Source organism: Podarcis bocagei, assembly GCF_964188305.1.
Source record: "Podarcis bocagei genome assembly, chromosome: 1".
In the NCBI taxonomy this organism is placed as follows: Eukaryota; Metazoa; Chordata; class Lepidosauria; order Squamata; family Lacertidae; genus Podarcis; species Podarcis bocagei.
The window spans coordinates 112,063,162-112,080,299 of NC_138125.1; the positions used below are offsets into that span (position 1 = coordinate 112,063,162).

Genomic DNA, 17,138 nt, shown 5'->3' on the forward strand with positions numbered 1-17,138 from the left:
CTTCTTTATGGTCCAGGTCTCACTTCCATACATCACTACTGGAAAAACCATAGCTTTAACTATACGGACCTTTGTTGGCTAGGTGATGTCTCTGCTTTTTAAGATGCTGTGGCAGATAGAAGACCATAATCAGGGAAGTTGAAGCAGGGGAGGAGGGAGGCCAAGAGGTGGCTGTGAGGAGGTAGGGACTTTTAGTCTTAGCAACTGTTCCATGGATGCAAGACCTGCTGGAAATGAGTGTTCTTTAGGCCTGATACTCTGCCAGGTCTGGGCAGATTGTGTTTTTCTAATAAAGAGTTAACTCCAACATGCATGGTGTGGTTTACTGCCGGCTTGCTTCTGACATCTCCCTGCAACAGTGGAAGAGGAACTCTTGGGGTGGTCACACATAGACACACACCACCAAACTGAGACAGTTTGTTTTTATTTCCAGCTGAGCTTAGAAGAGAATGAGGAGGGCAGTCCTGGGAAAAAAAAGCTAACATAACTAATCAAATATATTGCTTTCTTTAATAGATATTAGGTGGGGAGGCGGCACTAATTCAGTCTTTCTAAGTATACACATTCCAAATATAAATATCTCTTTGAACTTAACAGCAGACAAAACCCCAAAGGAATGAGCAATGCTGTTCTTTAATTTTATTTTGCATACCATATAAAATTCTAGAATCTCATCCCATGGGAGCTGAAACTGGGAAGAAAACACAGTATTTTATGTGAGATTGTGTGTTTGGAGATCATAATGTTCCTTGAATTGGAGAGAGCTAAGATCTATATTGATATTACTTTAATGTACAAATGAAGATTCATTACTAACATTTACTGCTTTCAGTATCATTTTTATATAGCTTTTTATATTAAAAAAACACTAATCATCATTCTCCTTCCATTACACATACTTTACCTTTTCTTCAGTTATTTGTCCTAGCCCTTAAATTTCTTTTCTTAAGCCACTCTATATAATAGACTTATAATGGATAAAATTTGGAAGAACAGAATTTAATGTGGAAGGAAATATATTTATTTACATCTGCTGGGGGCAGAACTTGCCCAAAGAGCCTGAAAATGCATTTTACTGTTTCATAAACATCTAATGCAAAATAAATACTTCAAAACCTATCAATGCTCCCCACACACTGTCTAGTATTGCTCAGAAATCCAAGAATAAGAAAAAGATGGACTATTTGTAAAATAAATGAATCCAAAAGATGATTTCCAGGCTAAGTTATCTGCTTGCTTACAGTGCTGGGAGAATTTTTATGATCAAGTTATAAATCCTTAAAAAGAGGAGGGGGGTTGTAAAGGGAACTCTTATATACCTTTATCTAGAATGGCACAGCTGGGGGCTGCTATAATAATCCTTTTGCTTTCATGTGGCCATCTGGAGGCCTATTAAAAGTGGTCTGTAAAACAGACTCCCCAAGTGCGTTGAGTTTGCCAGTTTCCACGAAGTCACCAAAATAAGGGAGTTTGTCCTTCTTTCGGGTGAAGTGGCCCTCCACAGAGGGAGGAAAACTTGACCTCTAACCTTTTCCACTGCGAATACGTTGTGTATGGGTTGATTTTGATACATACGTTGTAATTGTGCAGAGAGCTACAGCTGGGTCTGTTCTGCACCTCGGGTTGTGTGATGAGACAGAAGAGGTTAGGGGATGCAGGGGTGGGCAACACACTGTAACTTTAATGAAGCAGCATGCTTCAACAGGATAATAATATCCCTTTTTGGTTTGTGAGCAAAGCAACTATGAAATATTGAAACAATATTGCAAGCTTTAATGGGTTTTTTGCTCAAAATATTAAAAGAGAATTTTCCCTCTTTTCTTTTAAAAAATGCACGTGAACTGTTAAATAAAAATTAAGGGGAAAACATTATTGTGATTATTCAAATATACATTGCCTTTTTTGGAGGGGGGAGGCAAGATCCCTTGCTATCTTAATGAAATCCATTTGGCAAAGGACGTGGCTCAAAAATACACACAGAAAGTCAAACAAGAAACATCATTTGTCCATAATAGAATCCATCCAGTAGATTTTTCATTAAGCACCTCGCTCTGTAACGTTGCTTGCAACCTATTAAACCTGATATATCAAAACAAAAATTAAGTCGCTTTCTCAAACTGCACTGGAACTCAGATCTAAAGGACCAAATAAGACGCATTAATTGCTTTACTGCTTCACCGCAAAGCCACTCTTAAAATATAATTCCTTAATGAAGTCCGTTAATTTGTTCATGGCAGTACACAATCTGTTCAAAATGACACAGAATTGCACTCTGTTTTCTAACCCCTGCAGTTTCTTCTGTTAGTCACTCTGTCTTGTGTTGTTATCCCATGGATAGTAATTATTTTATAGTGGCTGTAATTAGGAGAGAATTAGGCTTGGTAAACAAAACCTGCCTTCTCCTGTTAATAGCTAAGGATAATAAATTTGGCACTGACATTCACTATATTTGGACAAGGCTTGGCCTACTTCCAGTTTTCCCAATAAGAACTTTTATTATATAATTATGCCTTGGAGGGTCTCATATTACAAGGTAATTTTTTTGTAAAGACACATATTGCATGGCTCCCAGCCAGAAAATGATATACTATAATATATGTCTCCAATAAATGTTTTAAACAAAAAAATTCTCTAAGCAATATTCTTCCGGACTCTGAAGCAGCACACTGTTCTTCAGCATATATTATTTACTGGGTTTTTCATAATGCAAATTATTTTATTTTGCTCATTCTGTTCAACATTATAGCAAGTGTCTTTTAAAAAGTTTGGGATTATTTATTCCTGGTAGGATTTCAGGGCCACTAATAACAGTGTTAGATTAAAAACAACAAGCAGTGTACTAGGCCTTACCAACAGTCCATTACATGTGTGTTCCATTTCTGGTTGTCATCTTTCAAGGACTCCAACAGGAATGGGGAAAGAAGCTTGGACAGCAGAGTGTACAGCTTACCCCCTTGCGCCTCAGCAAAATAAACTAAAATCCTGTCCCCTCTGCAGTATCCATCAAATCTGTCTCTGGTTCTGGTCACCAGTCCCTTCCTCACCCCATTTCCTCCCCTGCCCTTGCAAATACACCCGGCTCTATCACAAGAGGAAGCAAAACCATAGCCAAAAAAAGGCGACGGGTGGAGGGTGGGGGAGATTTCTAAGCAGCTTGATTTGGATCTAAAAGAGACAAAGAAACAAAAGAAGAGATCAAAGTATAACTAATCTAGTTTGCCAAACAGAACTATTTAATTGGCAGGCTCCCTAACGACAGTATCCACAGAGTGTAGGGTGAAATGGGGAGAGGCACAAAGCTTCCTCTGCTGCCAAAGGAAAAGGAAATGAGAAGCAAGTAACAGAAGCTGGCTGTAGTAACAGTGGCCAGAGCACAGGTAGTGATGAGAGTCACGGGAGCCTGAGGAGCAGGGGCGGAGGAAGGGGGTGTGGTCCGACCTGGGTGTCACCACTGAGGGGGGTGACAAAATGGCGGGCAGCACTCACCGCGGGGCCTGCAGCGCGCCTGAGCCACGCGTCTCTCCTGGGAGTGACGCGGTGGCTTGGGCTCCAGCAGGCTCTGCGCTGCCCCAAACGGTCCGCCTGCCACCTCCCCCTCAGCTGTAGGGCAGCAGAGTAGAGGAGGCAGACAGGCTCCTCGGAGGCCCCGTAGAGTGTCCTGCCCTGACTGGCCCCACCCCCACATGGCTGGCCCCGCCCCTGGGCGCAGGGCATGTGCACCGCCCCAGGCTCCCGATCAGCTTGCTCCACTGCTGCTGAGGAGAATGGGGCACTGCAGTGTGTTGTAGTGGTTACAGAGCTGAGTGCACCTGGGGGTATAAAGGTTTTGGTTCTTACTAGGCCATGAAGCTGGGTGATTCTGGTCCAATGAACTTCTCTCTCCTAAACCACCTCATGTGGTTGTTGTGAGGAGAAAACGGAAGGAGGTCACCATCTTGAACACCTTGGGGAAAATGTGGGACACAAAATGTATTAAATAAATAAGCTAGTACTTGCAAAATGGGCTGACTCACCCTTCATTTGCCAGTTAATTTTCAAGGCCCTTCAAGAGGTATCATTGTGGACTGCTTTGGAGACCCACAGCAGGTGGCTACGTTCGCTTGCAGGTTTGACCTGCTCCCCGCTCTCTATCTGCATCCTCGACATTCTTTTTTGTATTTGGTGGAATTAAATTCATTCTGAATGATGAATGTGGCACAGCTATGGAAAAGAGGAAGTGATATGCCCCATTTGAGGATATATGCCAACAGCAGCTTCTACCTACTCAAGCATTGAGCAGGCGCCATCAGGAGCTCCACAGAGCTAGGCTAAGGGACTCCCTTGTCACATCCAGTATGGTGAATCCCCCACTTGCATTGCATTTCCTTTACATTTAAATTAACAGGGTGTAATAGTGTAATGACCATGGAATTTGGTAGAAGTTGAACTGCAGTGGAACGAAAGCACAGCTGCATGTGATGAATAGAGGGCAGAATGGAAAGTGAGGCCTTTGACCACCCCTAGCCAGAACAAAATATAAACAGCTGCACCACCACCATTTCCCTGCATGTCTTGTCTTTTTAGTTGGTAAGCCTGATATCTGGGCTTCTTTTTCTGACTCCCTCTGCCTCTCTCTCTCCCTCCCTCCCTCTCTCTCTCTCTCTCTCTCTCTCTCTCAAAAGAATGATTTGAGTCTCTGAGACCTGTTTGAAAAATAGGATAAAAATAGTGTTAACAACAACCAAAAGTACAGTGAGAAGATTGTGATTTTTTTTTAAAAAAAAAGTATATAAAAACATAATTACACAGCAAGGGTGCATATACAAGCCACCTTGGCCACATCTCATTGGAAGGAAACCAAACCAGAAGGCACAGTAGCTGGGTGATATCTTGTCTTCTTAAAGCCCTAAACAGTGGCCCTTCCACTGAAAACACCCAACTGCAAGGAAGTGGCAAATATAAATGCCCCCCCCCCTCATATTTGTTGATTTCCTGCTAAACTCTTTAACTCACCAAAGAGTTATTGAGTTCCTTTTATTCTCCGGTTAAAGCTGCAGTTTTGTTGACATATAGTAAACTAAGGCAGTCTCTTTATTTTCTATTTACTGCATGAATTAAAAATACCCCTTTGTTCCATTTGCGGACCACATCACACAATGCATCATTCCCTCCCCACCTCCCAACTTGCTTTTCATTTTATAATATACCTTTTATGTGAAGTAAAACTTAGGAAAGAAATGCTCAAATTCCTTTTCAAACCGTAAGCTAAACAGAAAAGGATTTCTTTTCCCCCGTGATGGAAAGATTTGCAAAGGGAAGCGACTTAATGGCTCAGAAACAGAGAGACCCAGTTATGAGGAAGAGAAGTACAAAAAGTAGCAATGACGGATTAAATTCTGAAATGTCGTGAGAAGTGTAAATGGAAGAGAAATGCAATGACTATAACGGTGCCCTGGCTGGTGTGAGCAGGTAGGGCTCTGGAAGCAAAAGCGGCTCTGTCTTGGTTTTTTCTGCCCAAGATTTACGTTTTTCAGCAGTGCAGGGGGGGGGGAGATCAGGGAGAGGGACTGGAATATCTCTGAGGCAATCAGAAACCCCAATAGGACTGCTTGAGTGGGATGAGGTGCAAGAATGAGATGCCTTTGTGTCTCCTCCCTCCCTCATGACTTACTTCTCAGTTCTAAAGTGTAAAGTATATAACCTCATGTTCATTCTCAAAACTAGCATGGAACAGTTGGCTTAGGGAACTGAAAGGAATACCATCCAGGGCTCTATTGTCTGCAAGGGGATGCCACAATACTCTTGGGTACTAAGCTGGTCACCACACTGGGAAATGCATGGGCCAGGCATTGTACAGAAGTGACTAAGCACTGCAGTGATTAACTAAATAAACTCTGCCTAAGCAGTCTACAATTATTATAGCATGTCTGGAAAATTATTGAAAAAAGAAAAAGGCGTTGGGTGTTTCCCCCCTCCAATACTTATTTTGATGCTAAAGACCTCAGGTCCACTTCAGTATTGATGTAACTCACTTGAATTATATGAAGAATTAATTTGGCCATATTACCTTCTCCTCAGGGTTTGTGAGGAGGAAAATCCCCTAGAGGTATTGACTTAGTTTATCATCATCATTAGACTGTAGAAATGCTTTATTAGGTCATCTAATCCATTTCCTCCCCTAAACAGCTAATGTAGGTTCGGCCCCTAACAGTATAATCTACTCTGCTTTGTCTAGACCATTCTTTTTATGGCTTAATATAATGATGCTAACACCACTTTTCCTGGCAAACTATTCCACATGCTATTAGGAGTTTGTTTTCCCTTGTTGTTCAGCTCAAATTATTTTATAGTTAATTTAAATCTCATTACTTTTACCTTGGCACAGATACTGTACAATGCTTTCACAAAGCCTGCTTGAGTCGCCGAGTCATTTTATTTGAGCGTGGTGTCTCTCAAACCAAATATACTTACATAGCAGACCCTCTATCCTTTGTTCACTGAGTAAACGACAAATAGCTTATTCCCAATTTGTAGCTATCAAAAGGGCCACTTTGAGAAATTTAGGTGGTGGCTCCCAGGCACCTACAGGGGCCTTGGGTTGTATCTCTTTCAGGCCCACTGCCCAAGCCTTTTGTTCCATGTTATTTTTGAGAATGAACCTGATGCTGTTATTTACTTGTTATTTCAGAACTTTTACTTCCCACAATGTCTTTTAGTGGCACTCCAACAGAGACATTTGTAAAAAAATAAAAATAAAATACAATTGAGGCTCTATTGGACTGCTGTTATATGCTTCTGATGCCCACCACTATCGACATTACTAGGTACCTATGCCAGGGGCCCTGAAGTGAAGGACATGGCAGGAGTTGATAATGCAGGTGAGCTGCGCACAGGTGAGCTGCAAGCAAGCTGCCGGCCAGCTCTGTGGAGGCTCCTTTTATTGACACAATATGCAAACCCAGGCAGATATATTTTGGGATGTGACCTTTACACATCTTCCAGTCCCAAGATCGTGGGGTGGCACAAAGTTATTTTGGCACCTGTTTCCACCGCATCATTTTCCCCTTGCACAGTGTATGACGAAGGAGACAAAGGTCTCAGACAAAGGTCACAGGCAGGACACCGCAGACTACTGAGACCACAAAAGGTTAGACAAAGGGCACGATGTTCAGACAGCTGTGGCTTTGTCTGTGAGGGGGAGTGTGCCCCGCACCCCAAGGTCACACGTGCAGGCAGGCTGAGGCTGCCTGCGGGTGGGGAGTGTGCTTCAGACCCAGCGATCATTCCTACAAGGCCCGTAGGAGGACACTTTGCCAATAGATCCCTTAAACCTGGAGCTGGCTATGTGACAAATCACAGCCAACTCTCCCAATGACCACTTTCTTCATGGGAGTCATGAACTGCAGCTATAATGCTGGCTGATAGTGAATTCCAGCTCTCACTGTAGCTTTCCGTTCCTGTTGTCTGCAGAAGCAACCATGTGCTACCAGACTAGTAAGGAGATAGCACTGCATATACCATCAGTACGATACCATCAGTGCTAATAAAACTATACATTATTAAATCCTGTAAGTGGCTACCTACCACTACTGCTTCCGCTGGTGAACACTTCGTCTCCTTGGAATAACGATTTCTTTCCTTTACTCCTTCCACAATGAATCATATTCCACTGGCACCTTCCTGACAGTAAGGTTTAGTTCTGTATAAGTAGCCTAAGAGATGGCACAGCCCAGAAATAAGGCAAAGGCAAAAGTATTCAGATTGCCTCCCTCCTTGTTGTCCTTCCACCAGCAGGGTAAGACTTTTTTGTTTCAACAGGGAGCTGACTGCTTTTAATGAAGGGCTGCTGCTGTGTTGTTTTTAATTATTGTTTCCCCCCCCCCCATGTTTTAATGGTTCTCATTTTTACCTGTAAATAGTCTTGAGTTTCGGCAGGGGAAAAGGCGGTGTATAAATCAAAATAATGATCATGATAATATTAATAATAATAATAATAGTCAGAGCAACCTGAGCAATGCCGGCAATGCAATTGGTCCTAGATAATTCTGGGCAAAGCAGGTACCAACTGCCGCTGTTGTGTGTGCATATTTGTTTATATATAAAAAAAGGTGACATGTGTCAAGATCTGTCTTGAGCCTTCAGTAACACAGTTTCTCTAGTGCCAAGGCTTGTGCCCGTTCTTTTTTGCATGCATTATTTTAGCACACATGGAGAAAAGCAAAGGGAACAGCAGGGAGCTAGAGCTCCTTTCATCTTGTTTTTTTTTTTTTTTAAAAAGCTATAAAGCAAAGTGATGGGCCCAAAGACTAACACACCCCAAAAAGTACCTCCAACTACATATCTGAAGAATAAGAAGCATTTTAAATCATACTTGTATAGGGAGATATCTCAGTAAGAAACTAGAACTTTCATGAGCTTTGACTGTCATGTGAAAGTTGCCATTTGTGGGGAGATGTGAAAGGTTTTGCCAAAAAAGAAATGTGCCTCCTACTCTTTTGACCACAGTGCCTGGAGACAGATAGTCAGGTCATGAATCCACAGCAGTGACCAGAGGAGAAATGACTGCTGGGAGGTGCTCAGGGAGAAGAAACGCCATGGTGCATCTGTAACAGCAAAACTGGACACCTTCATCTGCCCCAGCTGTAATAAAACATGTCTCTCCCCTATTGGTCTCTACAGCCTTAGCAGACACTTTAACTCTCCAATGGTTTGTCTTTACCCCGCATGGCACACTCTTCCATGGTCTCTTGAGACAGACTGATGCCGACTCTTTTGAGCATTTCCCCCCATACATGTTTGCAGACATTTTTGCTGACTATTGCTGCTGCTCCTCTGCTATTTTTTTAAACTTGAGCGTCTTCAGTGTGTGATCCTCCCATTCAATCAAGAACCACATATGATGACAGCATAGTATCCTTTAGCCAATCAGATTTTCCTTTGTGGTGAGTATCAGTAGAGGCACATGAAACCCTTCTTTTGCCCTCACTTTGAAAGGGGGTGGGAAAGGGGAATGCAGACAACTGGACCAACACTGTGTCCTGCTGTGTTGTGCTAGCAGTTTCATTGCCTGCCAGTGCTCCATAGCAAGACCTGATGCAGCCAGTGGCGTAGCGTGGGGGTGCCAGGGGTGCCGACCGCACCGGGCGCAACATCTGGGGGGGCGCGAGTCCAGAGGGAAGGGACAAGTTCCTTCCTCCGCCGGGCTCCCCGCCGCCACCGCCAGCCTTGCACCCTAGCGCGCGCGCCCCCCGCCGTCGCTGTGGCTGCGCTCCGCTCACTGCTCGCAGGAGGAGCAGCCGCTGCAGCAGCGCCGACGCCGCCACCGACGCCTGGCCGGGCACGGGCAGCCTCTGCACCCTGCCGCCGCCGCCATCCCCTCGGCCCAGCCACAGGCGGCGGCTGCTTCTGCCTCCATCCTCCTCCGGGCAAGCAGCGTTGTTTGCGCGGCAGCGCCAGCGGCAACTCGCAGGTTAGGGGTTGGGGGGGCGCAAATTACTTGCCTTGCCCCGGGTTAGGGGGCGCAAATTACTTGCGTTGCCCCGGGTGCTGACAACTCACGCTACGCCGCTGGATGCAGCATTAGACACACATGGTTATACAAAACGGGCAGGGGTAGACTGGGATGGAGTTGTGGATTGACATTTGGATTCATATTTGAAAATACATTCATTACAAGTAAAGCTATGCACAGGGACAGCATCTGCATTCAGGTGTTTGACAGCACTGCTTTACTTTCAACAGGATGTACATTTGGCTGTGTATCCTAATTAGTCAACTAAGGACATAAAAAGTGTCCTCCTAGGTCAGGCCAAAGGCCTATCTAATTCAGCATCCTGATCAACCAGATGCCTATGGAAAGCTCACAAGCAGGACCTGAGGGCAACAACATTTTCCCCACTTGCGATTCCTAGCAACAAGTCTCCAAAAGCATACTGCCTCCAACAGTGGAAGTAATACACAGTCATCAGGACTGGCTGCTATTGATAGCCTTAGCCTCCATGAACATAATGGAATCTAAGCAATGTAGAATCAGCCCTATTGCCACATCAAGGGCAATGCTTCCTCTTTCTCCTGAGGCACTCTCTCTCTCTCTCTCTCTCTCTCTCTCTTTCTCTCCCTCTCTCCCTCTCTCCCCCCAGTTTCACACCCTCTTCACAAGGGTTCAGAAAATCACCCCAGGGAAGAGACACAGTCATGAGGAGCAGAAATGCTGAGAAAACGCACTGTTGATTTCAGCTCAGCAGTAAAGAAAACTCTGTGATAAAGATGGATTAAAGTCATTCACAAGTCTTTTCTCCTGAGCCTGAAGAGGAGATGAAGACTCCAGCTGTATATTGAGACTTGGAGGTGCTTGGAAAGCAGTGAGACTTTGTGCAGCTTCCTGAGACTCAGCACAACCCTCACTACCCATTCTCCAGCCCAGACCTGGAGAGTATGGCAGGGGTGGCTTAAACATCCCCTTGAGCATGGTGTGGCACCAAACAAGATCCTTTCCCTCCTTATGCAGGGCCATTGTGCCAAGCATAAATTCTAGCTGTTTACGAAGACAATGGAGTGTGTCTCCAGGGGTGAAGTTAAACCGCTGGAGAATCACAGCGGTTGCTGTGGCTGCAGATACCAGGAACCCTTAATTGCTGTCTCCTGCATTGTTTTTGCTGCATTAGCAGCACTAAAATGACCTCTTCAGGGCGTAAGCCTGGGCAGTGTCTATGAAGGTCCTGGGCTGTCTAGATGACAAGACCGCCTTCTCAGTCTCACTGATGATGTCAAAGGAAAGCAGAGCAGTACATGTGGCACCAGTTTGGCTGCAGGAGTTGACAGAAGGAGGCGTACAAGATGCCATCCAGTCCTCTTAGGGACTCCACTCCAGATTTGTGTAGGGTTTACGCCATAGGCATTCTTCTCCTGAATATGTCCCACAAGACAGCAGAGGTTTAAAATCAGATTTCCTTCCCCTGGATGGTCTACCTTCCCAGGTTGATGAGCCTCACCTACGTCTCACTTCCTTCTACAGCATATGCAGTAACCACCTTCTTGACTGTTGGACCCACTATTGCTCTTGTCTGCTCAATTCTGACCCCATCTTCGCATGCAGGGGAAATCCGTAATGCACTGAGGCTTGGAGACCCATAGGCTACCCTCGCCTAGTTTAGCCAGCCAGTTGAAGCTGTGGCTGCTGTTGCATGCTAACAGCTTCTAAGAGCCACAGGTGACAGCGAAGTGCAGAGTGGGTGTTAAGTTGTGGGTGAACGTATCAGACGACACAGCGATTCTTCAAACAGTTCTTGTTTATTCACAGGCCAGAACAGAACTGAACTGAACTGAAGGGTTCAGCCAGCCTGCTTATATAGAGCTCCACTAGAATGCAACAGTAACCATTTTCTGTAACTATCCAGTCACTGAACGTCACTTTCAATCCCTTATTTGCATATGTGGACCTGAGTGAAAACTATCTACAGTATCCCCCTGCTGGCCCAGGGTGAGAACTTCAGTACAAAACAGTGGGGACCAAAAGTTGGATTAACTACCCCAGAAGGAGCATGGTGTGTCTCCCACCAGAGGTACTACACCTCCCATAACACCTTTTACACCTCATAGAATGTAAAGACCTTCATGATCACCTTTTCTAAATATTAACTTGGTTCCAGTCAATCTGTCTGAGAATGTGATTCAGTGGACTACTGTTCTTTAGTTTACATATTTCAATCCTTCTACAGGGCCTTTTTACTGGTCTAGATAGGCCTGAATTGTAATGTCAAAGGGGAAGTTTGTAACAAAACTTTAAGGCTGGTCCCCAATGGCAATATAGCAGAAAACTAAAAGAGGTTGAAGCAAGAATTGTATAGACAAGAGTGAAGGTCCCTAATGACAGGAAGGTTAATAAAAGGGGGGAAATGGCTTGTATGAATGCCAGTTTCTGTCCATATCTTAGCCTGGTACTTAAGGGGAATGTTTTCACTTAGATACTTTTGGTCCTCTTGCTGACATGAGGGAGATGCTGTTAATAACGGAGATTGTCCCTGATGGTGGCAGGTCTAATTACAGGATAAAACACAAAAGGTAGAATGAAGTAACGGGTTTGTGGGTTTCTTTTTTCCCCTGGATGTCAGTTTATTACCAATCTGACATTATAACTTTAAGGGTCAGTTCTCTGCAGTCCCTGCATTACCAAAACAAAAAGAAAAGCAGAACACACAAAGAGGCAAAAGGGGGGTGGGAAGGAAGCAATCTTTGTTAGTTTCCTCTTCAAAATATTTCTTCTATTAATAGTGGCTTATAAAACAGGACTCCTTGTAAAAGGCGCCTAAAATATGTGTGTGGCATAGGCACACATCACTTATTTAATTCATCTCCTTAAAGAGAACTTGGATTTGCTGACAAATAAGCCACTGAAATAAACAAGAATCCAAAACCTTGGCAAATATTTGCAGCTTTTCTCCCAATGCAGAAGGCTTTAGTGAGCCATAGAAAATACGGTAAATGAAATCTATATGCTAAGTCTGTCTACCTAAATTTTTTGTCTCCCCATTTTGGTTGCTGGTGATGTTTTAAAGGATTACTTTTGTTGATTTTATATTCATGTGTTGTACTCCATCTTGCTGTTTTTTACATAAATGTGGATTATAAATTCATTAACAACAACAACATGACTACTAAATTGCATCTTATTCAAAGTGCAATCAAAATTGTGGGGAATACACACATACACAGAGTAAGAGAGTCTCACTGTCATTGTCCAGATTATGAATTATGGTTCCAAAACAAAATCTCATTGTCCAGATTATGAGTTATGGTTCTAGGGCTGTATGGTGTCACAAATCAGTTCTCAGCTGACCCTACTGCCTTTCATTTAAGCTAACCTAGGGCTGAATATTCTCATTTGTGTTCATTGACCGTAAGACTTCCAGTTGACTACTGATCACCCTGGTGGGTCAGGCTCATGAGATCATTGCGTCCACTTCTGGGTGTTGCAGTTTTGGGAAGGTATAGTTTTCCCGCTTATGGTCCAGTTCTGTCCAAATGAACATCCCAGGGCACTGATCACCAACATTATTCAGGTCCCACAAAGCCCATGAAAATGAGTTTGGTCTTAATCCTGATCTTGTATGTCACCTGCTAAGGAACAACTATCTTTTCGGTTTAAGTAAATAAATGAATGCATAAATAGTTAAATAGATGCTTTTCAGATTGCCCATTTAAAGGGCCCCTGCATTTGGGGATAGCTTTACAAATACTTAAAAACAGAATGTGATTAATAAAAAAGCAAACAATATTTTTTTAAAACAACAACCCTAAGAACAGAAAAACAGAAGCTAAAAGCAACATAACTAATTTTCTCCAAGTTTCAAATTATTTAAAAGGCAAAAAAAGAGGAAGAAAGAATTTTCCTGTTGCCAGAAATTTCTTGAAGCAGGCATCAGCCTAACCTCCCTAGGAGAGTATTCCACAGCTGGGTGCCACCACTGAGAAGGCTCCCCTCTTTTGTCTGATTACTGCCCACCTTACCTCACCAGGTGTCTAGGTTTGCTAAGTATTCAATAAAACTATGTGAACTGCAGTATTGCAAAATGAGATTGATTGCCCCATTGTCTACGTTCACGCTTCCCAAGTGCCCCTATGTGAGGCAACAATTTGAACAGACATGTCATCCAGGCAGGGGAGTGGGTTATACAAAAAGGCTAAATGAAAATTTTTCTGCCTTAGCAGTTCGATTTGTGTTTTAAAACCTGCCCTCCCAGTTGTACTGTTTTGGAAAACATTTTAAAAGCTATGTCTGTAAATCACATTGGGACTTAGACATAGAAGGCAATTCATCAATACAACTCATTACATATTTAATATGAAGATAGATGATAGATAGATAGATAGATAGATAGATAGATGCAAACTCATCTGCAAATATAATTAAAGGGAAGTACAAAAGTGCCACTGCTACTGCCTTGATGGTGGACAGCATTTGTCTCATCACAGCAATTTCCAGAGCAACAGCTGTTAGAAAAAATCCCCACAATCGGAGATATCATGGTGGTCCCAAACACAGGCCCAACACAGAGGTACCAGTCATGGGGGACCCATAAAAGGCTAAATGGGAAAGTGCTGCCCTGCTGCCGCCCAAGCCTCCCGTATATGGTTGTGCGACAGTGCCTGCAAAGAAGTGGCAGCAGGTTCCAGTGAGCTCTTGCTGGAATCTTGCCAAATCTCACAGAGTGCATGAGATCTTGTGAGACTTTGCCAAGAACTTGTGGAGCACACAAGATCTCATAGGTTCTCACCGGAAGCAGCTGCCTCCGCTTCTCCACCAGCAGCGAAGGTGGTAGAGTAGGCAAGGTGCCCGCAGGGGCTCTGCCCCAGGGTCCTGCCACCCGAGGCGGCTACCTCAGCCCTCTCCATGGGTAGGTCAGCCCTGGTACAAGTTCATGCAAATTGCATCATGGCACAAGTGCAGCCTGATTATAAGCTTCTGAGTTGCTTTTCATGCTACCACAACTCATTCTGGAAGCCACTGGAAGCCGTGAACGACTCCTGTTTCTCCCTCTAACTGGAATCTATTCCGAAGCTAGCCTTTAGTCACATGCACCAGGGATAAAAGGTTCAAACATGGCTTGTTTCATTGTGTGTGTTTGTGTGTGCGCGCGTGCACACACACACACACACACACACACTCATCATTATCAGTCCAAGATACTTATGTCAAGATCTGAAATGTGTTAAACAGTTGGGTGAACATTAGATATTGTCCCACAACAGAGAAAGTAGCACGTCTACAATGTCTCACATCCCTGTCTGGAGTCGTTCTTAATGATACATCTCACCGTTAAAAGAATTATGCTATACACTGACATGGCACCATTGTTGAATTATTTTCAATATTTAATTTGCTGTGCTGAGTTACACAGCATGCACACATATGCTATTTGTACCTATACATTTATCTACTCTTTTCTCTGTCTCTTTCTTTCTCCTGAAGCCCTAACATGATTGACACTCTCTGAGAGCCAAAGTTGGAATAAGGAACATGCACAAATGATGGTTTCCTTAGCAACGGGAACCATGTGAATTCTCTTCTTTCCTTCTTGGTGAATTTTTTTTTTTTACTTTACTTAGTGGTCTCTCCACATTGGTTTTCATGGAGACTTGGAGGCCTGATGTCTATTTTTCTAAAAATAAAATAAAATCAGTGAACCAAAGAGAATTAAAAGGATGTTTTGTTGTTGATTTGAATGTTTAATTTTGTTTAACTGACAAGATTCTCAAAAGCACATACTCATTTGAGCATTCATAGTTTTGTGGATATTTTTTAAAAATCATCTCTTCTTAAAGGGATATTTAATTTAAGTGGATATTCCATTTCCAAAAGAAAAAAATAACTGTATATTGAATGAAGGTGACCATCCTAAACATATTTTCTGTTAAGTAAGACATATTGTATTTGAGAGAGTTAACTTTCATGTAAGCATGCTTGGGATTGTGTCAATAATTTAATTTCCATACATGGTTCTGTTATATTTGTATGTGAAAAGTACATTTCCTTCAAATAACAAACCACAAATGTCCAACCAGCAATGGAGGATGAAATGGAGAGGTACCTAATAATTTTACTTATTTTATTTTTATAAAAAGCATTTTCGTAAAATCATAGAATTTTAGAGTTGGGAGAGATCCCAAGGGTCATCTAGTCCAACCCCCTGCAACACAGGAATCTCAAGAAAAGCATCCATGACAGATGGATCATAGAAAATGCTACCTAAAATTAGGGGTTGTTTGCTTGCCCAACCGGCCTACCTAGCACTTTTAGCTCCTTTGCATGCAGTCAGATGCACCCTATATAGGTAAGGAATCTCTAGCCCACAGGCCAAATTTAGCCTGACATGGGTCTCAATTTGGCTTGCAAGTCCTTCACACACACCCCAATGATGCCCTCCCATCTCCCACCTGAAGGTAGAGACATAGCTGGAGTTGCCCTGCCCTTGCACGAAGTCTTGGGTTTACAATTTTGGGAGAGGGGAGACTGTGGCACTGGGGAGCGGGCAGGCTGGCGAGGCCCCTTAGATTTAGAGGCCCAAGTTATCCTGCCCTCACATAAAGTCTTGGTTTGCAATTTTGATAGAAGGAGACTGCCCGCTGGAGAGCAGGAGGGCTGGCGAGGCCCTCTAGATTTAGAGGCCCTAGGCTTCAGCCTACTTAGCCTATACATAAATCCGGCACTGCCTGCATGTGGAAGCGGCAGGACAGCCCTCTTGTCCTTCACCACAAGTAACAAATCTCTTGGGCTGTCCCGTCCTCTGTTCTGCTTTCTCAACAGAGGATGGCGATGAGGCAAGTGCTAGGAAAACACCTAGGGCTGTTTGCATGAATACACCACACAGTAAGTGATACTTTGTTGGCAGGATAATAAGTGCTAAAGGACCACTTACCTCCTCTTGTGTGTTTGTGTGTGGGGGTTATTTTTAGCCCACAAGAGTTTGGAACATATATGCAAAGCGCACAGAAGAAGTCACTTTTATTGCAGCAACCTCTGGCATGCTGGTATACGAAGTGCTTTTAAAGAGACACCATCAACTTGAAATCTTGTCATTTTTAAGTGTTAAAAGTGGTTTCATATGTTATACTTGCCTTCATATTTCACTTTCATTTCCTTCAAAGCCGTTCATGAGGATGGTTAGCCTCTTCGCCCCTCCACACCCACACCACAATCAGACTTCAGTCGGGAGGGCTGTCTATGGATGCAAAGGAACATATATATTTGCTTCTAAGTCACCTTTAGTCATTTTCTCTCCTTGCTCCCCTCTCACAAACAACAGGTACATGAGGCACACACAGGACCGTAGCTCAGAACTGCATACCATAAGGAACATGAAAACATCTGGCCCATGTTGTTCTGATTGCATACTTTGTTTTCCCATGCCATTACCACACTCTGGTCCAAACGATTGGCTGATCCAGAATATTTTATTCCACCAGGAGAACAATTTTAAAATAGGTCATAGTGAAATCCCCATAAAATTCAGCTCAAATTCTCACATTCGTTTAAGACATGATAAAGTCACTGCAATGTGATTCCCCCCCTCAATTATTTTCACTTCTACGAAAACTGTTATTCTGAAAATAGAGAGATCTAGGGTTTATCATAGTTTAGAATCCAGGAATATTACGTTCTC

At 43.4% G+C, this 17,138-nt stretch overlaps 1 long non-coding RNA gene across 2 annotated transcripts in view; it reads left to right on the forward strand.

Moving 5' to 3' along the window:
- The window catches only part of LOC308581871, a 429,226-nt gene that overhangs the window by 287,329 nt on the left and 124,759 nt on the right, over window positions 1–17,138 (forward strand). The window contains exon 3 of one of the 2 annotated variants that reach the window (XR_014005339.1): window positions 8,485–8,783. The exons of the other annotated variant lie outside the window; for it this stretch is intronic. This is a non-coding gene — a long non-coding RNA (uncharacterized lncRNA). Of the gene's footprint in view, window positions 1–8,484; window positions 8,784–17,138 lie in introns of those variants that run through there. 2 annotated transcript variants of the gene reach the window in all.